The following is a 22,665-nucleotide window of genomic DNA, read 5'->3' on the forward strand; positions in this document are numbered from 1 at the left end:
GGACTGGTTGGAGTGAGTAGCAGAATTGAGGGAACATTATTTCTTTTAATTCGTGGGAGATCTTTAAGCATGTTTAAAGTTGAGGGGAAGGACACATGGGAGAGGGAAGAAATGGGAGCGAGAGAAGAGGGTTTGCTGGAGGTAAATTAGAGTCAGTACGTGGGGGTAAACCTAGTCCCAGAGGGACGACAAATGGCTTTGTTTTGCATCTGGAATAAAATCTAGGCTCTTTACCTGGGCCTCTGAAGCCCCCTAGGAATTGCCTCCTATGTGCTTTCCGGCTACAATTGCTTTGTTCTCCCTGCAGGAACCTCCCTTAGGGGCAGTTTCCCTTTCCAGTTTCAGTTACCTGGGTCAACTGCAGTCTGATCCGGAAGCAGATGACCCTCCTCCTGACCAGGTGTCAGGTCAATAGCTGCGTCACAACACCTATGTCATTTCCTGACATCATGTCACATCGTAGACATTTTATCATGTATCCTCGCAAGAAGAAGGGAGAGTGCAGTACAATAAGATAACGGTGAGAGAGAGAGAGACCACATTCACAGAACTTTTATTTTGGTATATTGTTATAATTGTTCTATTTCACTATGAATGATCATTGTTAATCTCTTACTTTATAAACTTTACCATAGGAATTTAAGTATAAGATAGACTATTTAATGTTTGGTAATATGCGTGGTTTCCAGCATCTTCTGGGGGTTTTGGAAAGTATCCCTGCCGATACAGGGGATAGCTGTATTGCCTTTTACATTTCTTGCATTTTCTCAGCCCTGCAGAGATTGTTCTCAGCTGTCTCAGTGCTCCAGCTAATTTATTTCTGCACAGTAACCTTCCTTCGAATCCTTACTTGGTGGCTGCTCTGTTATCGTTAGGTCTCTCTCTCTCTCTCTTTAGTTATTTATTAATTATTTTTTTAATTTGTTTTTAAAATTTACATCCAAGTTAGTTAGCATATAGTGCAACAATGATTTCAGGGGTAGGTTCCTTAATGCCCCTACCCATTTAGCCCATCCCCCCCACAACCCCTCCAGTAACCCTCTGTTTGTTCTCCATATTTAAGAGTCTCTTAAGTTTTGTCCCCCTTCATGTTTTTATATTATTTTTGCTTCTCTTCCCTGTGTTCATTTGTTTTGTATCTTAAAGTCCTCATATGAGCAAAATCATATGATATTTGTCTTTCTCCGACTGACCAGTTTCGTTTAACATTATACCCTCTAGTTCCATCCATGTAGTTGCAAATGGCAAGATTTCATTCTTTTTGATTGGCGAGTAATACTCCATTATATATATATATATATATATATATATATATATATATATATATATACACACCACATCTTCTTTATCCATTCATCCATCAGTGGACATTTGGGCTCTTTCCATACTTTGGCTATTGTTGATAGTGCTGCTATTTATAGCATGGACCCCCATGCTATAAAGGGGGTGTATATGCCCCTTTGAAAGTGCACCTGTATCTCTTGGATAAATACCTCGTAGGCAATTGCTAGGTCATAGGGTCGTTCTTTTTTTTAATTTTTTGAGGAACCTCCATCCTGTTTTCCAGAGTGGCTGCACCAGTTTGCATTCCTACCATCAGTACAAAAGATCCTCTTTTTCTGCATCCTCGCCAACATCTGTCGTTGCCTGATTTGTTAATGTCAGCCATTCTGACTGATGTGAGGTGGTATCTCATGGTGGTTTTGATTTGTATTTCCCTGATGATGAGTGATGTGGAGCATTTTTTCATGTGTCGGTTGGCCATCTGGACGTCTTCTTTGGAGAAGTGTCTATTCATGTCTTTTGCCCATTTCTTCACTGGATTATTTGTTTTTTGAGTGTTGAGTTTGATAAATCTTTACAGATTTTGGATACTAACGCTTTATCTGATATGTCATTTGCAAATATCTTCTCCCATTCTGTTGGTTGCCTTTTAGTTTTGCTGATTGTTTCCTTCACTGTGCAGAAGCTTTTTATTTTGATGAGGTCCCAATAGTTCATTTTTGCTTTTGTTTTCCTCGCCTCTGAAGAGTTGTTGAGTAAGAAGTTGCTGTGGCCAAGATCAAAGAGGTTTTTGCCTGCTTTCTCCTTGAGGATTTTGATGGCTTCCTGTCTTACGGTTAGGTCTTTCATCCATTTTGAGTTTCTTTTTGTGTATGGTGTAAGAAAGTGGTCCAGATTCATTTTTCTGCATGTTGCTGTCCAGTTTTCCCAGCACCACTTGCTGAAGAGACTGTCTTTATTCCATTGGATATTCTTTCCTGCTTTGTCAAAGATTAGTTGGCCATACGTTTGTGGGTCCATTTCTGGGTTCTGTATTTTGTTCCATTGATTTGAGTGTTTGTTCTTGTGCCAGTACCATACTGTCTTGATGATGATAGCTTTGTAATACAGCTTGAAGTCTGGGTTAGCTCTCTCTTTAAATTTGTGAAGACCTTTCCTAAGCATCCAATCCAGAGCAGCCATCCAGTGCCTATCCCATTACTCATTTTCCATCTCTACATTGAGTTTATCACCACTTGATGTTTTCCTGTTTATTTATTTATGGGTTCATTGTCTGCTGTCTGCACTGGGTATGGGCTTTGCTGGGGAAGGACCCCTTACATTTTGTCATGATGACTTTCTTCTATACACGATGAAAACACAGCGAAGTGTTTGTCAAATGAATGAATAAATATTTCTCTAATATATGAGAAAAATGGGAAGCAAGTGTAGGTGAAGAGGACATCTTTTGAAGTAGAGAGAGAGGAAGTTGAGGAAATGGAGCCATATTACCTTTCTTTGTCTCTAATCATGAAGTAAAATAATACGTAGAAAAGAGGGGGGTGAGACTGAGGCTCCAAGCTCAGAATAGATCTCAGAAGAATATCTTAAGGAATCAAGAGGTTATGGAGTGATTCATGGAGAGAAAGTTATGGGACAGCTATGTGCCCAGCAGGTGGAGAAGAAAGTTCTTGGAGAGGAGGACTGGGAACTCCCAGTTCTAAATGGGTGAGCAGGAGTTAGAAGTTCCTTCTCTTGATGATAGCTATTTTCTTTTTGCTTTTTGTTCTCTCTTTTATTTTTGTAGTTTTCTTGGCCTAATTGAAGTAACAATGATGGTTAACACTTTTGAGCATCTACCATGTGTTTGACATGTTGGTAAATCTTTGCATGCATGCATTTCTTGCTCATTTCATTAACACAGGAAACCCTGAAGTAGGTGCCATGATTATTCCCATTTTATGGCTGAGAAAATTGAGGCTTACAGTGGTTAAATAGCTCGTCAGTGGGAATGCCAGGAACCAATCCCAGGCCTGACTCCAGCACGTACTGTCTTATTAACCACTCTGCTCTACCAACTATCTGCACTTTTCAAACACTGGTCAGGGCAGGGTTTCCAAGGCTGCTGCTCACACAGGCCTGGCTTCAAGCTTCATTGTTGGTTTGGACCCACAAAGTAAATGTGCAAATGAAGAGGGGGTGTTTTCTGGCTCTAGTCTCACCAGACCTTCTGCCCCTGGACAAGGGAGAACATGACCAGGGCACTTAGGGAATGAAGGTTTTCTCATATCAGTCTTTCCTTTATGTGTTACATAGGACTCAGCTGCGATCCCATTAGGTCATAGACTTGTTTGCAAGGACAGCACTCTATAACCTTTCCCATGACTGCTCTATGATAATCGATCTACTCCCCTTTCCCACAATTGCTTGGGTCAATTTAAGTAATTTAAATTTTTCTGGGGAGATTTGCCAGTAGGTTTTTGATCGCCTTATGTTTGCATGTGGAATTCTTTTAAGTGTGACTGTTTTTTTCACTCTTAGTTTTGATATTTTCATTGTTTTATTTCTGTTGTTTTTTTTAATATGAAATTTATTGTCAAATTGGTTTCCATACAACACCCAGTGTTCATCCCAACAGGTGCTCTCCTCAATACCCATCACCCACCCACCCCTTCCTCCCACCCCCATAAACCCTCAGTTCTCAGTTTTTAAGAGTCTCTTATGTTAAGAGTGTCTTATGTTTGCTCCCTCCCTCTCTAACCATTTTTTTTCCTTCCCCTCTCCCATGGTCTTCTGTTAAGTTTCTCAGGATCCACAAAGGAGTGAAAACATATGGAATCTGTCCTTCTCTGTATGACTTATTTCACTTAGCCTAACACTCTTCAGTTCTATCCACGTTGCTACAAAAGGCCATATTTCATTCTTTCTCATTGCCACGTAGTATTCCATTGTGTATATAAACCACAATTTCTTTATCCATTTGTCAGTTGATGGACATTAAGGCTCTTTCCATAATTTAGTTATTGTTGAGAGTGTTGCTATAAGCATTGGGGTACATGTGCCCCTATGCATCAGTACTCCTGTATCCCTTGGGTAAATTCCTAGCAGTGCTACTGCTGGGTCATAGGGTAGATCTATTTTTAATTTTTTGAGGAACCTCCAGACTGTTTTCCAGAGTGGCTGCACCAGTTTGCATTCCCACCAACAGTGCAAGAGGGTTCCCGTTTCTCCACATCCTCTCCAGCATCTATAGTCTCCTGATTTGTTCATTTTGGCCACTCTGACTGGCATGAGGTGATATCTGAGTGTGGTTTTGATTTGTATTTCCCTGATGAGGAGTGACGTTGAGCATCTTTTCATGTGCCTGTTGGCCATCCGGATGTCTTCTTTACAGAAGTGTCTATTCATGTTCTCTGCCCATTTCTTCACTGGATTATTTGTTTTTCGGGTGTGGAGTTTGGTGAGCTCTTTATAGATTTTGGATACTAGCCTTTTATCCGATATGTCATTTGCGAATATATTTTCCCATTCCATTGGTTGCCTTTTAGTTTTATTGATTGTTTCCTTTGCTGTGCAGAAGATTTTATCTTCATAAGGTCCCGATAGTTGATTTTTGCTTTTAATTCCCTTGCCTTTGGGGATGTGTCAAGTAAGAAATTGCTGCCGCTGAGGTCAGAGAAGTTTTTCCCCTGCTTTCTCCTCTAGGGTTTTTATGGTTTCCTGTCTCACATTCAGGTCCTTTATCCATTTTGAGTTTGTTTTTGTGAATGGTGTAAGAAAGTGGTCTAGTTTTATCCTTCTGCATGTTGCTCTCCAGTTCTCCCAGCACCATTTGTTAAAGAGACTGTCTTTTTTCCATTGGATATTCTTTCCTGCTTTGTCAAAGATTAGTTGGCCATACTTTTGTAGGTCTAGTTCTGGGGTTTCTATTCTATTCCGTTGGTCTATGTGTCTGTTTTTGTGCCAATACCATGCTGTCTAGATGATTACAGCTTTGTAGTAGAGGCTAAAGTCTGGGATTGTGATACCTCCTGCTTTGGTCTTCTTCTTCAAAATTACTTTGGCTATTCGGGGCCTTTTGTGTTCCATACAAATTTTAGGATTGCTTGTTCCCACTTTGAGAAGAATGCTGGTGGAATTTTGATTGGGATTGCATTGAATGTGTAGATAGCTTTGGGTAGTATTGACATTTTAACAATATTTATTCTTCCAGTCCATGAGCACGGAATGTTTTTCCATTTCTTTATATCTTCTTCCACTTCCTTCATAAGCTTTCTATAGTTTTCAGCATACAGTTCTTCTACATCTTTGGTTAGATTTATTCCTAGGTATTTTATGCTTCTTGGTGCAATTGTGAATGGGATCAGTTTCTTTATTTGTCTTTCTGTTGCTTCATTATTAGTGTATAAGAATGCAACTGATTTTTGTACATTGATTTTTGTATCCTATGACTTTGCTGAATTCATGTATCAGTTCTAGCAGACTTTTGGTGGAGTCTATCGGGTTTTCCATGTATAATATCACGTCATCTGCAAAAGTGAAAGCTTAACTTCATCTTTGCCAATTTTGATGCCTTTGATTTCCTTTTGTGGTCTGATTGCTGATGCTAGAACTTCCAACACTATGTTAAACAACAGCGGTGAGAGTGGACATCCCTGTCGTGTTCCTGATCTCAGGGAGAAAGCTCTCAGTTTTTCCCCATTGAGGATGATACTAGCTGTGGGCTTTTCATAAATGGCTTTTATGATGTTTAAGTATGTTCCTTCTATCCCGACTTTCTCGAGGGTTTTTATTAAGAAAGGATGCTGAATTTTGTCAAATGCTTTTTCTGCATCGATTGACAGGATCATATGGTTCTTATCTTTTCTTTTATTAATGTGATGTATCACATTGATTGATTTGCAAATATTGAACCAGCCCTGCATCCCAGGAACAAATCCCACTTGACCATGGTGAATAATTCTTTTCATATGTTATCGAATTTGATTTGCTAGTATCTTGTTGAGAATTTTTGCATCCATGTTCATCAGGGATATTGGCCTGTAATTCTCCTTTTTTGTAGGGTGTCTGTCTCGTTTGGAAATCAAGGTAATGCTGGCTTCATAGAATAAGTCCAGAAGTTTTCCTTCCCTTTCTATTTTTTGGAACAGCTTGAGAAGGATAGAGAAGGATAGGTATTATTTCTGCCTTAAATGTCTGGTAGAATTCCCCAGGGAAGCATCTGGTCCAGGACTCTTATTCGTTGGGAGATTTTTGATAACTGATTCAATATCTTCACTGGTTATGGATCTTTTCAAGCTTTCTGTTTCTTCCTATTTGAGTTTTGGAAGTGTGTGGGTTTAGGAATTTGTCCATTTTCCAGGTTGTCCAGTTTGTCGGCATATAATTTTTCATAGTATTCCCTGATAATTGCTTGTATTTCTGAGGGATTGGTTGTAATAATTCCATTTTCATTCATGATTTTATCTATTTGGGTCATCTCCCTTTTCTTTTTGAGAAAGAGGCTAGAGGTTTGTCAATTTTGTTTATTTTTTCAAAAACCAACTCTTGGTTTCATTGATCTGCTCTACAGTTTTTTTATTCCATACTGTTTATTTCTGCTCTGATCTTTATTATCTCTCTTCTTCTGCTGGGTTTGGGGTATCTTTGCTGTTCTGCTTCTATTTCCTTTAGGTGTGCTGTTAGATTTTGTATTTGGGATTTTTCTTGTTTCTTGAGATAGGTCTGGATTGCAATGTATTTTCCTCTCAGGACTGCCTTTGCTGCATCCCAAAGCATTTGAATTGTTGTATTTTCATTTTCATTTGTTTCCATATACTTTTAAATTTCTTCTCTAATTGCCTGGTTGGCCGATTCATTCTTTAGTAGGGTGTTCTTTAACCTCCATGCTTTTGGAGGTTTTCCAGACTTTTTCCTGTGGTTGATTTCAAGCTTCATCGCATTGTGGTCTGAAAGTATGCATGGTATGATCTCAATTCTTGTATACTTATGAAGGGCTGCTTTGTGACCCAGTATGTGATCTATCTTGGAGAAGGTTCCATGTGCACTCGAGAAGAAAGTATATTCTGTTGTTTTGGGATGCAGAGTTCTAAATATATCTGTCAAGTCCATCTGATCCAGTGTATCATTCAGGGCCCTTGTTTCTTTATTGATCCTGTGTCTAGATGATCTACCCAATGTTGTAAGTGGAGTATTAAAGTTCCCTGCAATTACCACATTCTTATCAATAAGGTTGCTTATGTTTGTGATTAATTGTTTTATATATTTGGGGGCTCCCGTATTCGGCGCATAGACATTTGTAATTGTTAGCTCTTCCTGATGGATAGACAGTGTAATTATTATATAATGCCCTTCTTCATCTCTTGTTACAGCCTTTAATTTAGAGTCTAGTTTGTCTGATATAAGTATGGCTACTTCAGCTTCTTTTGACTTCCGGTAGTATGATAGATAGTTCTCCATCCCCTCACTTTCAATTTGAAGGTGTCCTCAGGTCTAAAATGAGTCTCTTGTAGACAGAAAATAGATGGGTCTTGGTTTTTTTTATCCATTCTGATACCCTGTGTCTTTTGGTTGGAGCATTTAGTCCATTTACATTCAGTGTTATTATTGAAAGATATGGGTTTAGAGTCATTGTGATGTCTGTAGGTTTCATGCTTGTAGTGATGTCTCTGGTACCTTGTCTCACAGGATCCTCCTTAGGATCTCTTGTAGGGCTGGTTTAGTGGTGATGAATTCCTTCAGTTTTTGTTTTTTGGGGAAGACCTTTATCTCTCCTTCTATTCTAAATGACAGACTTGCTGTATAAAGGATTCTTGGCTGCATATTTTTTCTGTTCATCACATTGAAGATTTCCTGCCATTCCTTTCTGGCCTGCCAAGTTTCAGTAGACAGATCCAACACGAGTCTTATTGGTCTCCCTTTATATGTTAGAGCATGTTTATCCCTAGCTGCTTTCAGAATTCTCTCTTTATCCTTGTATTTTGCCAGTTTCACTATGATATGTTGTGCAGAAGATCAATTCAAGTTACGTCTGAAGGGAGTTCTCTGTGCCTCTTTGATTTCAATGCCTTTTTCCTTTCCCAGTTCAGGGAAGTTCTCAGCTATGATTTCTTCAAGTACACCTTCAGCACCTTTCCCTCTCTCTTCCTCCTCTGGAATCCCAATTATGCGTATATTATATTGTTTAATTATGTCACTTAGTTCTCTAATTCTCCCCTCATACTCCTGGATTTTTTTATCTCCCTTTTTCTCAGCTTCCTCTTTTTCCATAGTTTTATCTTCTAATTCACCTATTCTCTCCTCTGCCTCTTCAATCCGAACTGTGGTCACCTCCATTTTATTTTGCAACTCATTTATAGCATTTTTTAGCTCCTCATGACTATTTCTTAGTCCCTTGATCTCTGTAGTAATAGATTCTCTTCTGTCCTCTATACTTTTTTCAAGCCCAGCGATTAGTTTTATGACTATTATTTTAAATTCATTTTCTGCTATATTGCTTAAATCGTTTTTGATCAGTTCGTTAGCTGCTGCTACTTCCTGGAGTTTCTTTTGAGGAGAATTCTGCCGTTTCATCATTTTGAATAGTCCCTGGGGTGGCGTGGAACTGCAGGGCTCTTCCCCTGTGCTTTCTGGAGCGACTTGCGTTGGTGGGCGGGGCCGCAGTCAGACCCGATGTCTGCCCCCAGCCCACCGCTGGGGCCATAGTCAGACTGGTGTGTACCTTATCTTCTCCTCTCCCAGGGGCAGGACTCACTGTGGAGTGGTGTGGCCTCTGTCTGTGCTACTTGCACACTGCCAGTCTTGTGGTACTACTTCGATGGGATCTGGGGTATTAGCCGGGGTGGATCTGCAAGGTGCACAGGGGCGGGAGGGGCAGGCTCAGCTCACTTTGCCTTCAGTGGTCCGCTTCAGTAGGGGCCCTGAGGCACCAGGAGGGAGGCAGGCAGACCCGTCGGAAGGATGGATCCACAGAAGCACAACGTTGGGTGTTTGCGCGGTGCAAGCAAGTTTGTGACGGGAACTGGTTCCCTTTGGGATTTTGGCTGGGGGATGGGCGAGGGAGATGGCGCTTCCCAGCACCTTTGTTCCCTGCCAAGCTGAGCTCTGTCCTCCGGGCCTCAACAACTCTCATTCCCGTTGTCCTTTAGCCCTCCCGCTCTCCAAGCAGAGCTGTTGACTTATAACATTCCAGATGTTAAGTCCCACTGGCTGTCAACACACTCCTTCCGGCCCCTCCACTTTTGCAAGCCAGACTCGGGGGTTCTGCCTTGCAGGGTGGGCTTGCTGCCCCTCCGCCACGCTGGTTCCCTCCTGCCAGTCCGTGTAGCGCACACCGCCTCTCCGCCCTTCCTACCCTCTTCTGTGGGCCTCTCGTCTATGCTTGGCTCTGGAGAGTCCATTCTGCTAGTCTTCTGGTGGTTTTCTGGGTAAATTAGGCAGATGTGGGTGGAATCTAAGTGATCAGCAGGACGCGGTGAGCCCAGCGTCCTCCTATGCCACCATGTTCCTCTGTCTCTGTTGGGTTTTTTTTTTAACGTTTATTTATTTTTGGGACAGAGAGAGACAGAGCATGAACGGGGGAGGGGCAGAGAGAGAGGGAGACACAGAATCTGAAACAGGCTCCAGGCTCTGAGCCATCAGCCCAGAGCCTGATGCGGGGCTCGAACTCACGGACCGTGAGATCGTGACCTGGCTGAAGTCGGACGCTTAACCGACTGCGCCACCCAGGCGCCCCCTGTCTCTGTTGGGTTTTTAAGTTTATTTTATTGGCCTTTTCAAAGAAACTGCTTTCAGATTATTCTATTTTTTTTGTTTTTTTTTTTCTAATTTTTAAATTTTATTTAAATCCAAGTTAGTTAACATATAGTGTAATAATGATTTCAGGAGTAGAATTTGATGATTCATCACTTACATATAACTCCCAGTGCTTATCCCAACAAGTGTCCTCCTTAATGCCCATCACCCATTTAGCCCAATCCCAACCCAACACCCCTCCAGCAACCCTCAGTTTGTTCTCTGTAATTAAGAGTTTCTTATAGTTTGCCTCCCTCTCTCTTTTTATCTTCTTTTTCTTTCCCTTCACCTATGATCATATGTTTTGTTTCTTAAATTCCACATGTGAGTGAAATCATATGATATTTATGTTTCTCTGACTGAATTATTTTGCTTAGTGTAATACACTCTAGTTCCATCCGCATTGTTGCAAATGGCAAGATTTCATTCTTTTTGATCACTGAGTAATATTCCATTGTTTGTATGTGTGTGTGTGTGTGTGTGTGTGTGTGTGTGTGCACCACATCTTCTTTATCCTTATCCTTATGTTAGTTGATGGACATTTGGGCTCTTTCCATAATTTGGCTATTGTTGATAATGCTGCTATAAACATTGGGGGGCATGTGCCCCTTTGAATCAGCATTTTTGTGTCCTTTGGATAAATACCTAGTTGTGCAATTGCTGGGTTGCAGGGTATTTCTATTTTTACTTTTTTTTTTAATTTTATTTTTTATTTTTTAAAATTTACATCCAAATTAGTTAGCATCTAGTGCAACAGTGATTTCAGGAGTAGATTCCTTAGTGCCCCTGACCCATTTAGCCCATCCCCCCTCCCACAACCCCTCCAGCAACCCTCAGTTTGTTCTCCATATTTATGAGTCTCTTCTGTTTTGTCCCTTTCCCTGTTTTTATATTATTTTTGTTTCCCTTCCCTTATGTTCATCTGTTTTGTCTCTTAAAGTCTTCATATGAGTGAAGTCATATGATTTTTGTCTTTCTCTGACCGAATAATTTCACTTAGCATAATACCCTCCAGTTCCATCCACGTAGTTGCAAATGTCCAGTTCCATCCACGTAGTTGCAAATGGCAAAATTTCATTCTTTTTGATTGCCAAGTAATACTCCATTGTGTGTGTGTGTGTGTGTGTGTGTGTGTGTGTGTGTGTGTGTGTGTATGCCACATCTTCTTTATCCATTCATCCATCGGTGGACATTTGGGCTCTTTCCATACTTTGGCTCTTGTTGATAGTGCTGCTATAAACATGGGGGTGCATGTGTCCCTTCAAAACAGCACCCCTGTATCCCATGGATAAATGCCTAGTAGTGCAATTGCTGGGTTGTAGGGTAGTTCTATTTTTAGTTTTTTGAGGAAACTCTGTACTGTATTCCAGAGTGGCTGTACCAGTTTCCATTCCCACCAGCAGTGCAAAAGGGTTCCCCTTTTTTCCACATCCTTGCCAACATCTGTTGTTGCCTGAGTTGTTAATTTTAGCCATTTGGACAGGTGTGAGGTGGTATCTCATGGTGGTTTTGATTTGTATTTCCCTGATGATGAGTGATGTTGAGCATCTTTTCATGTGTCTGTTAGTCATCTGGATGTCTTCTTTTGAAAAGTGTCTGTTCATGTCTTTTGCCCATTTGTTCACTGCAAAAATTCTCAACAAGATATTAGCAAACCGAATCCAACAATACATTAAAAGGATTATTCAGTATGGTCAAGTAAGATTTATTCCTGGGCTGCAGGGCTGGTTCAGTATCCACAAATCAACCAATGTATACATCGCCTTAATAAAAGAAAGGGTAAAAACCACATGATCCTCTCAATAGATGTTGTTAGCTTTGGGTTCTAATTTTTCCTATTTTTTGGATTTACTTTGCTAATTTCCTATTTCTTAAAATGATTATTAAACCACACACACACATATATATAATATATATATATATAACTATATCTGTGTAATTATATCTATAATCATATACTATTATATGTAAATATATATTATATTACATATAATTATTTTATATATACAATAAAACCTTGGATTGTGAGTAACTTGTTCTGTGAGTGTTCTGCAAGACAAGCAAACATTTCTAATAAATTTTAATTTGATAAACAAGCGATGTCTTGCAATGCAAGTGGTATGTAACACCAAATGTCACATGATCACAACTGAGTCAATGGTTCTTGAAATTCACTTTGATATACAAGCGCTTTGGATTATAAGCATCTTTCCAGAATGAATTATGCCCACAAACCAAGGTTTTACTGTAATATATCGTGATACACAATATAACACGTAATGTAATATATTATTCTATGTAACATATATAAAATTATATGTATAATATTATATAATTTATATGATATATTATGTGTATTATAGACTGTTTTATACTATTATATATCATATACATAATATATATCTATATACTTATCTAAATAGATATCATTATAATTACATGTATTGTATATATTATATTTTATATAAAACTTCATTTAAGTCAGTTTCTTTTGTGACCCCTAGATTTTGGTCCGAAGCATCTTTTTCATTGCCTTCAAAACAGTTTGAATAGAACCTTTGATTTCTTCAATTTTAAAGGTTAGTTAAGTATATATACCCTACTTTTCATGTGAAGAGTGTTTACCTCTTTTTATTGAGCTTTTATTAAATTATTATCAGATCTTTTGTCAGGTAAACCTATATTTATTTTGAAAAATTCTAAACATATTCTTTGTGCCCAAATTCATGATCATATTTTGATGATGAAGTTAGTGGCTTCAGGTACTGGAATTTATTGTAACAAGTTTCTGAATTGCTTCAAAAACCAAGTGTTTCTTCCCCCTCTGCTTTCTTCCTCCCACCTCCTTTATTATTACTACTCTAGGAAATTTGGAATAGAAGGCAAGAAATAAATTATTTTTTCTTCTGTAACTCTTATAATGATACTTTAATTGGTTGCTTCTGCTACTTTTAAAAAAATATAATTTATTGTCAAATTGGCTTACATACAACACCCAGTGCTCATCCCAACAAGTGCCCTCCTCGATGCCCATCACCCACTTTCCCCTCTCCTGCCATCCACCCTCAGTTTGTTCTCTGTATTTACGAGTCTCTTGTGGTTTGCCTCCCTCCCTCTCTGTTTGTAACTATTTTTTTCTCCTTCTCTTCCCCCATGGACTTCTGTTAAGTTTCTCAAGATCCACATGAGTGAAAACATGTAATATCTGTCCTTCTCTTACTGATTTATTTTACTCAGCATAGTACCTTCCAATTCCATCCATGTTGCTGCAAAAGGCATGATTTCATTCTTTCTCATTTCCAAGTAGTATTCCATTGTATATATAAACCACATCTTCTTTATCCATTCATCAGTTGATGGACATTTGGGCTCTTTCCATAATTTGGCTATTGTTGAAAGCGCTGCTATAAACATTGGGGTACATGTGCCCCTATGCATCAGCTCTCCTGTATCCCTTGGGTAAATTCCTAGTTGTGCTATTGCTGCATCATAGGGTAGTTCTATTTTTAATTTTTTGAGGAACCTCCAGACTGTTTTCCAGAGCGGCTGCACCAGTTTGCATTCCCACCAACAGCGCAAGAGGGTTCCCGTAGAAATAAATTAATGTTACATAAATGGCTGCTTTTTGGAATAACTCTAGATTTATATAGTGTGTCCTAGTGACTTTTTAAAAAGCTGTCATTTTAGGCTGGACCTTTCAGAATGCTTGCCACACTACCACTGTTCTTCTGCACTTACCTTAAAAAATAAAATGCTTTCCTTAAAGTAGCTCATTTACCCATTCGCATAACTCCTTACCCACAAGCATAGCTTGGCTATTAAAAATGAAGAATTTTTTGGAACCCACACATTAAGTCAGGCTACAGTGAAACAAAATTAGCAACACTCGAGTTGTTGCCAGAAATCAGGTGAAGCTGCGTTGGATTTAAGGGCTAGTTTGTCAGATTACCATCTGTGGATGCTGCCATGGACCAGGTGGGGGCAGCAGAGAGCTGCCTCCCCTGGGATCCCAGGGTACAGGTGGAGGTGGCAATGAGTTAGGGAGTAGAGTCAAGGTTCTAAGACTCTGTATTTGAGAGAAAGGGAGCAAAGCAAGAGTGTTAGAACTATCACAAAGATCAGAATGCAAGGGAAGCAAGGATTGAAGTAGGACTGATGTAAGTCCAAGAGCTGGGTGGCAAAAGCAAAGTGAGCAGGAGAAACAGGAAGGCCAGTATGGGTGGGTAGACAGGAGGAACCAGGAAGAAGGCAGCCTGCCTCTCGAGCATTTTTCCCAGTGCCCTCCCTGCAGAGTGGCCAGGGTCCTCCTGCTTGGTCCTGCTTGGTCTTGCAAGGGCAGTGGTTCTTACTGAATAGAGATATGGGAGGTGTCAACCCTGTATCTCCTTTGAGCTGAGAATGTAATTAAAGTTCTTATTTTATGAACAAGTATTGAAACAAGTTGAGAAAACTCAGGATGATTTGGTAGTGATCAGGGTGTGGTGATGCAATTCGGCCTGGGCTCTTCCTTCTGGTTGCTCCAAAGAACTGAAGCCCTCAGCATCCTCCTGTCCATCTTTTAGAAGATTTCTCGCAACCGCCCAGGAAATACACTTCAATACTCCTGTTTACTTACTGGTCTACTCCACTTGAAACATCATGCTCTCCCCGTGTGGTCTTGTCATAATTATCTTCAGAAATGGTGCTAATTAACAGGGCCAACGCATGGGCACCATGCCCTTCCCTGCTTTGGCATCCTCGCACACTGAATTTAGCATTCCTTGTGGGAAGGCATTCTGGAGATGCCTTATCTGTACCCTCTCCATCTACCCCTTACCACTCAAGTAAGCTGCCTCACTAGAGAATCCGTCATCCAATAAACAACACTACCAAATCCTAGCAGATGGCTGCTTATCTCAAGACACAGATAGTCACCAAAATCCTAGCAGTGAAAAGAGTTTTCTATAGTCCCTTAGAGCTAATTATAACAGAGTTGGAATCATGGAAGGCAATTTGGAAATGGAGGCCGAGCATGGAGAAAGAAAGACAAAGGCAGAATACAAGACAGTTCTTATGAAGGAAGGAGAATTTGGGTTAGGCTGTAGATGTAAAACTGTACTTGAGAGAATGGATGGGCATTTTCTGGGTAGTGAGACACCAACAAACAGAGACAGGCGCTTACTCTTAGCTGTGCCAGAGACGGCCTGGCTGCCACCTTATCCCTCAGAGTAGTTGACCTTTTCCTGTCTTTATCTCTCTCTTTGTAAAATGGACACTCAAGTGCTTGCCGACAATGTTTCCAAAAACTTTCCTTAAGGTAAGATAGAGACTGTTATTGACAGCCCAGTGGTTCTCTGAGTGAGGGTTACTGTGCAAAGAGAACATTCCATTAATGAAGCTCAGGGTGTCCAGTTTTTCTTTCGAGGGTAAACACAGGCCCAGTGGTATTGACTCATTTTGCATTGTTCTGTCGCATTGTTTGTAAATCTTTTTAATTATTACCCTGTATTTGTTCTCTATTGTTTGAAAGATGCTTTTAAAAGCTGGATATAGAACTTCAGTCCCTGCTGGTTTTGTTCTTTTCCACTTGGCAAAGGTTGATTGATTTTATTTTTCTTTTGGCCTGTGTCTCTTGGTGGCTTGAAATGAGCGCGGCTTTTTTGCTTTGTTTTGTTTATTCCTTTACCCACACTGTCAACAACAGAACCACTCTGGGAATGGGGTGCACACAGTAATTTCTGCAGCAGGGTTTCCAAAGGGAGGAGGGCTTGGTGTACATTTGGAATATTGTATTGTTTTAGTTTTATTTTCTCAGATGCTGCAACTGTTTCTTGGGAGTTATTCTTTTTCACAAATGAACATTCACTTATTCTCTCAAGTGGTACTCTAAGCCATGTTAAACCTGTTAACAAATCAGTGTAAAATGTTAAAGCAAATGGGGGCTCCTGGGTGGCTCAGTTGATTAAGCGTCCGACTTCAGCTCAGGTCATGATCTCATGGCTCTTGAGTTCGAGCCCCGCCTCAGGCTCTGTGCTGATGGCTCAGAGCCTGGAGCCTGCTTTGGATTCTCTGTCTCCCTCTCTCTCTGCCCCTCCCCCACTTGCACGCTGTCTCTCCTTCTCTTTCAAAAACAAACAATTAAAAATGTTAAGGCAAATGTAATGAAAGAAGCAAGAGTAAGCATATAGAAATGGTAAATTGGGGAACTGGCTCTGTTGTGGCCTGGTTGGATTATACGTGTGTGAGGTTCATGAATAGGCTTGAATAGGACAGATTTATAGAAATGGAGAGGAAAGATCTGTCCTTCTTAACTCTCACTGCACATTAGAATCACTTGGAGATTAAAAAAATGATGCTCAGGTCTCTCCCCTGAAATCAGAATGTCTTAGGGTGTGATTTAGGCACAGACATTTGTGTGTGTTTGTGGTTGTGTGTGTGTGTGTGTGTGTGTGTGTGTATGTGTGTGTGTGTTTTAGAGAGAGAGAGAGAGAGGGTGCAAGTGAGCAAGGGAGAGATAGAGAGAAAGAGAGAAGCAGGGCTCATGCAAAGTGGGACTCATGCTTCACCCAATGTGGGACTCGCACTCATGAACTTGAGATCATGACCTGAGCCAAAGTCAGATGCTTACGACTGAGTCAGTGAGGCACCCTAGGCACAGACATTTGTAAAGACTCCTCAGTTGACAGCCAGGATTGAGAACTACTGATGACCAATAGAAAACCACCTCTCAGAAGTGTCTCCAGGCCGGAGGTCTTCGCCTTGCACCAGGTACCTGTCTGGGCCAACATACACTTGTGGATTTTACCTAGCTCTGAACAGACCTCCTCTTCTGGCACTGCTCCTGTGCTATCTGGCTCTTCTTGAACTTTCAAAAGTTCAGTTGACCTCTTGGAGCACTTAGGATACGGTGAAAATGATGCATCAAATAATATTGGTGGCCTTTATTGAAACTGTAATGGAGGAGCACCTGGGTGGCTCAGTCGGTGAAGTGTTCGACTCTTGGTCTCAGCTGAGGTCTTGATCTCAGGTTCATGAGTTAAAGTCCCATGTTGGGCTCTGCGCTGGGCATGTGAAGTCTACTTAAAAAATAAAGGTCCTGATCCAAATGTGGAAAGACTGTTTTTTGAACATGGATTGTATGTATATTTTGTACATTAAAGGCAACGCCTTCAGTCTGTCTTGTCCCATGCAATTTAAAAGATGCCACACGTCCCAAATGTGAACTGCTTCCTTCCCTTGATGTGGCCTAGAAGTCCCCTATTTAAAAGAACTCATGTTAGCTTGGAAAGGCAATTTATAGACATCTAGACCCATTAATTTAGTTTCTATCTGTTAGTCTGTTATACCCAAAGAAGAGCTCTCTGAGAGAATGGGACTCAGAAAAGGTAAATGTGTTTGGGGTAAAGTGGGAGGTAAGAGCCAGGAGCAGGGCAAGCAAACCCCAGTGAAGCCAGATCACAGGGGCATAGACAACCTGAGAATAGGGAGGGCAGGGTCTCTAAGAGGCTGACCGGAAGAAAAGTGATTCCCACGTTCAGGGCCACCAATCTGGAATCATAGTCGCCAAAATTTTAAATACCATATATACCAATGGCTTCCAAATTTATATTTCCATCCAATCCCTTTCCCTTGACCTTCAGTTGACAGACTGCCATATCCATTTTGCTTTCTAAATTGGCATCTCAGATTTAACCTGCCTAAAACTGGACTCTGGAACCCTGTCTTCCCCCAGATCTTTACCAGCTGGGGTCTTCCTATCTCGGCAAATGATAGCTCCGTGCCAAGATTCTGGAGGCCAGCATCCTGGGAGCCTCGCTTCCCCTCGCCTCTTTCTCTCACTACTGGAACATCACATATATAAGTGAATACGTTGGCTCTACCTTTCAAGTACACTGAAAACATAACTCCTGATGTGAGCAACGTCGGTTGTCACCTGAATTGTGGCCGTGGCTTCCTCATTGATCCCTGCCTCTCCCACCTCCCCACCCACACTCCAGTCTATACTGATCAGTTTTTTTTTAAGTTTATTTATTTGAGAGAGAGCAAGAGTGCAAGAGGGGGAGGGGCAGAGAGAGAGGGAGAAAGAGAATCCCAAGCAAGCCCTGTGCTATGAGCATGGAGCCTGACGTGGGGCTTGAGCCCATGAACCATGAGATCATGACCTGAGCAGAAACCAAGAGCCTGATGAGCCAGCTGAGCCACACAGGCGCCCCTATATTAATCCGTGGTAGCGAGACTTCTAGAACATGAGTCAGATGATGTCAGTCCTGCTCAGAAGCCCCCAGTGGTTTTCCATTGTACTCTGAGTAAAAGTCTATCCCTCATTGGATGGCCTGAGAGGTCCTACCCAACTTGGTGCTCCTTCATTTTTCCCCTCCCCTCCCTTCCCCTCCTTCCTCTCCCTTGTGGAGTTAATTCAGCCACTCTCACTGCTTTCCTGTTCCTGGGTGTGCCCAGGACAATACTATCTTGGCACTGGCTGCTGTTTGGGGCTGCCGCGTGCCCAGAATGCTCCTCCCCCAGACAGCTGCTTGCGTCCTCACTGTCTTCAGGTGTTTGTTCGATGTCATCTCATGTCGCCCTGTCGGATCACCCTCCTCAAAAGTTCAACCCTTGCCTGGGTGGCTTAGTCGGTTAAGCTTCTGCCTTCGGCTCAGGTCATGATCTTGTGGGTTTGCGGGTTTGAGCCCTGTGTCGGTCTCTGTGCTGACAGCTTGGAGCCTGGACCCTGCTTCAGATAGATTCTGTGTCTCCCTCTCTCTCTGCCCCAACCCCCTCACGCTCTGTCTCTCTTTCTCTCTCTCTCAAAAGTAAATAAACATTAAAAAAAATTTTTTTTTTTTAAAGTTCAACCCTTGCCCTTGTACGTGTCTCCTTCCAGGCTTTACTTTGCCTCTGTCCTTGTCCCCGTTTGGCTTTCTCTGTATATTGTATTTATTGCTTATTGTTTATTCCTCCACTTTCTGCACTAGAATATCAACTTCACGGGGTCAGGGATTTTTGTCTCTTTTGTTTGCTACTATGTCCCCAACACCTGGAACTTTGCAGGTACTCAGTAAAGAATTACTACATGAAAAAAATGAACTGGTGTCCAGGATAAGCTCGACAATCCCGTCCAAGTGACTGGGTTTGCCTTGCTCGTCTGTGGACCCAGTCTTGGCCGTATGCCCTTGTCTCTGGGAGGAAGGACTTCCCAGCCTGAGACCTGAGGCTCCCGGGCCTGTTGTGCCACCCCCTCACCTGTCCTGTCCCTGCTGGAGCTCTGCCAACCGCCTGAGCCCGTTGGGGTCCTGGCTCGGAGCCTTCACTCGTAGCACTGAGCTCCATGTGCCTCGGGCTCTCTGCACCCACCCCTGGCTGAGACCCTGCTTGCACTCGTATTCTTACTTCTTACTTAAACAAGCGCCCCTTTCCCTCACCAGCTGCTCCTCTCCATGTTTGTTGGTTTGTTTGTTTATTGAGAGAGAGGGTGAGCGTGTGCAAGCACGGGAGGGGCAGAGAGTAGCGGACAGAGGATCCGGAGCAGGCTCTGCAGGGACAGCAGCAAGCCTGATGAGGGGCTCGAGCTCGCGAGCCCTGAGATCGTGGCCTGAGCCGAAGTGGGACGCTCCACCGACCAAGCCACCCAGCCACCAATCTCCTGGAGTTTTTGATATATTGGTCAACCCCAGTCCCGCCTGAGCATCCATTTTAATAATTTTTAGGTAGACTTCAATTGGTTCCTCCCGGCAGTCCGCATGAAACGTGACTCTTCCTAAGGATGCATTCTTGAGAAGGTGGAAAATGTGCTTCAGGATCATCCGAACGTCGTTGCTCTGACACCCGCATGAACGGTGTGTGGCCAAACTCCTTACGGCCTCGACAGGGTCTCCTGGGGGAGGACACCGCGGTAGGGGTCGGGGGAGGGCCCTGCGCCTGCCATTTGTCTTGTGGCTTCCTCTAGCTCTAACCCTAACCCCAGAGCCCGGGGCTCACAGAAGCTTCTGAGGGCAGCCGTGACTCTGGAAACTGGAGGTTGTCCTAGACTATTTCACAACACTTCTCTCCAGTAAAAAAAGAAAAAAAAAAAAAAAAAAAAAAAAGGAAAAAGAAACAAGCCAGCCTCATTCTCTTCAGCCTCAGTGTTACATAATCTAACATTTCCCTTGCTGGTTGAAATGAATATCCTTTCTCTGCCTGGATAAATAGGACACTGACTCTTCGGATAGGCTGCTTCCTCTGTTTAAGCGCTTCTGAGGGATCCGGCTGCTTTTGTTGGGTTGGTGGTGGCCCGCGGCTCGCAGCAGCTGGGCCTGGGCCAGGTCTTGCCTCAGGGCTCCTTCTTGGAGGGTGGATTCTGCCAAAACACCTTTTAAATGTCTCAAGGAGCAGCGCACAAAGACCCACTGTGGCGGTTGTGGTGCCTGGAAGATGGCTCACTCGATGTGCTGGGACCGAGCTCTGGCCGTTCACAGCCGGAAATCTCCTGTTTCTCCTTACACACCTCCCTGGAGGGTAGAAGCCCCCCTAGAAAAGGCACTGGAAATGGAGAGTTTAATAAACCTGGAGTTACAAACACAGCCGTATCAGCCGTCTGCCCTGCCTTCACTGGACAACTGTTTACTTGATAACTTGGCACAGATCTTCCTCTACTTACCTGGTTTATGTCTCAATAAACCAATCCTAGGTTGAAAATATTCTAAGTCAAACATGCATTTAACACACTGGTACATCTTTCGTTTCCTTACAGACTAAGCGTTACTGGCGTAAAGGATAGAGTTGGATCTCTTTGGGGGTGATGTCCGGGTGTTACTCATTCTAAATTCTAGGAGCTGCTTTGTATAACAGGTGGACACGGCTGGAGAGACCTCAAGTTTGGAAAATCAAGATCTCTTTGGAGTTTTACAAGGAAAATGTTCAAAAACGAGAAACTGACTGTCCCAATTTGTTTTAGAAGAAAAGTACAAGTTGTAAAACTTTATTAATCTGGTAAAGGGCACTGATTTTCAAAAGGAAAACGAATCATTTAGGCAGTGTTAAAATGTCACAGAAACAATTATGTGGTAGCATAGTAAACATTCCATTTACAATGATAAGCCTGTTCCTTCAGTAGTTCTTAATCTTGTTTGGGCTTCTTAAAGAATCAGATGAAGTTTCCAGAGTGTTCTCAGCAAAATGCAGATGTGTTTATGTGTTCAAAAGATTGGATACGGTTTCAGGGCCTTCGTGGATCTTTGCTTTAGAGAGTGGAGTTAGCAAACCAGTAAAGGCTGGAATGCCTTTATGAAAGAGATATATGAATGTACAGTAATCAACTAAAATTTAGTTATGAGGAAAATGATGTTAAAGACATTACTTGCCAAGTAATGGCATGAAATTATGTTTCTGTTATTATCTATTTTAAGCATACTTTACATTTATGGTGACCTCACACTTGCTCTTTATATGCTATTATCTTCCCATTGAACTTAATGCCCAAACTGTGCAATTAATTATGTTGTGTCCTGTCTCTGATGTAATTATCTAGTTTGGTTCCTTGATTCCTACGTTTTATCTTTTACTCCTTGTCCCTATTTTAAGAACCTTGAAGGTATTGGAGCTTGGGGAAAAATAGTTTCCAGTATAGATTTTGACATTGCAGAGGAAGCTTTCCAAACCCAGACAGGGATGTACTTGGGGCTATTCAGCGCCCATAAATGGTCAAGCTCTGCTATTCTGTTGCTCAGAGAGCACGGTGAAGGTAGGTGTCTCGGCCATTGGAGATGACAGAGTGATGTGGACTGGAGATGAACAGGTCTTTCTGTTCTATTGAAGTTCTATTCAGGTTGAAATTTGTTTGAATGTAAAGAAGAATCTGTCTTCCAGGCACTGTGTGAATGACCGTCGTGAATCTGGATGGGGTGAGATGCATTCCTAATCCACTGCCGTCATTGGAGGTAGGAGATGCGGGAGATACACAGATAACTGGGGCTAGACTGAATTTGCCATTTATCTGAGAGTGTTATCAAGTGTCCAGTAAAAGTATGTGTCTGTTCTGATGCATCAGTTACCAGGGTGTCATACAATTCATCTGTTGAAGTATCGATCTCCCTTCCCAGATGCAAGCTCTTCCGGGTCAGGTCTGTTCATCTTTGTCTGGCAGAGGAGATGCTTCCTAAGTACTTGTTGCCAGAAGGGAGAGGCGTAAGCAATGTGCTGTGGGGACTCAGGTGGATGAGAACAGGGCGATGTTGAACAATCACGAAAGGCTGCATGGAGAAGGCGATCTTTGAGATGGACCTGGATGAAGTGGTAGGATCATAACTGACCTGGACAGGGAAGAGGCAAAAGAAACTAGAGACCAAGGCATAGGATACTGGAGGTGGGGAGGCTGGGCCCAGATTAGCAGGGAGGAGGTGGGTGGTTTGTACTACGTTTGTCAGGAGGGTGACCTGGTGAAGTTGTGTTCAATTGGTTAGAAATGGGAGAGACCAGTCAAGCACCCCTGCACGGCCCATCCAAGAGCTGAAGAAGGCTTAAGTAGTGCGATATGGACAAGGCAACAGAAGGGACGGAGGCTGGAGATACTTTGGAGGTGGAGTCTGAGGTCCTTGCAATCCACAGTTCCCTAGGATAAGCCAGCCTGGGGCAAAAATAGGAAGAAAGCAACAA

At 42.1% G+C, this 22,665-nt stretch overlaps 1 long non-coding RNA gene across 1 annotated transcript in view; it reads left to right on the top strand.

The window, feature by feature from the left end:
• LOC144616279 (uncharacterized) overlaps positions 1–21,076 on the top strand; it is a 57,589-nt gene extending 36,513 nt beyond the window's left edge. Inside the window, exons 2-3 of the long non-coding RNA XR_013555424.2 lie at positions 19,740–19,868; positions 20,401–21,076. This is a non-coding gene — a long non-coding RNA (uncharacterized LOC144616279). The remainder of the gene's footprint in view (positions 1–19,739; positions 19,869–20,400) is intronic.
• The last annotated feature ends 1,589 nt before the right edge of the window (positions 21,077–22,665 follow it).

This window comes from Panthera onca, chromosome B2, assembly GCF_046562875.1.
Source record: "Panthera onca isolate mPanOnc1 chromosome B2, mPanOnc1 haplotype 2, whole genome shotgun sequence".
NCBI lineage: Eukaryota > Metazoa > Chordata > Mammalia > Carnivora > Felidae > Panthera > Panthera onca.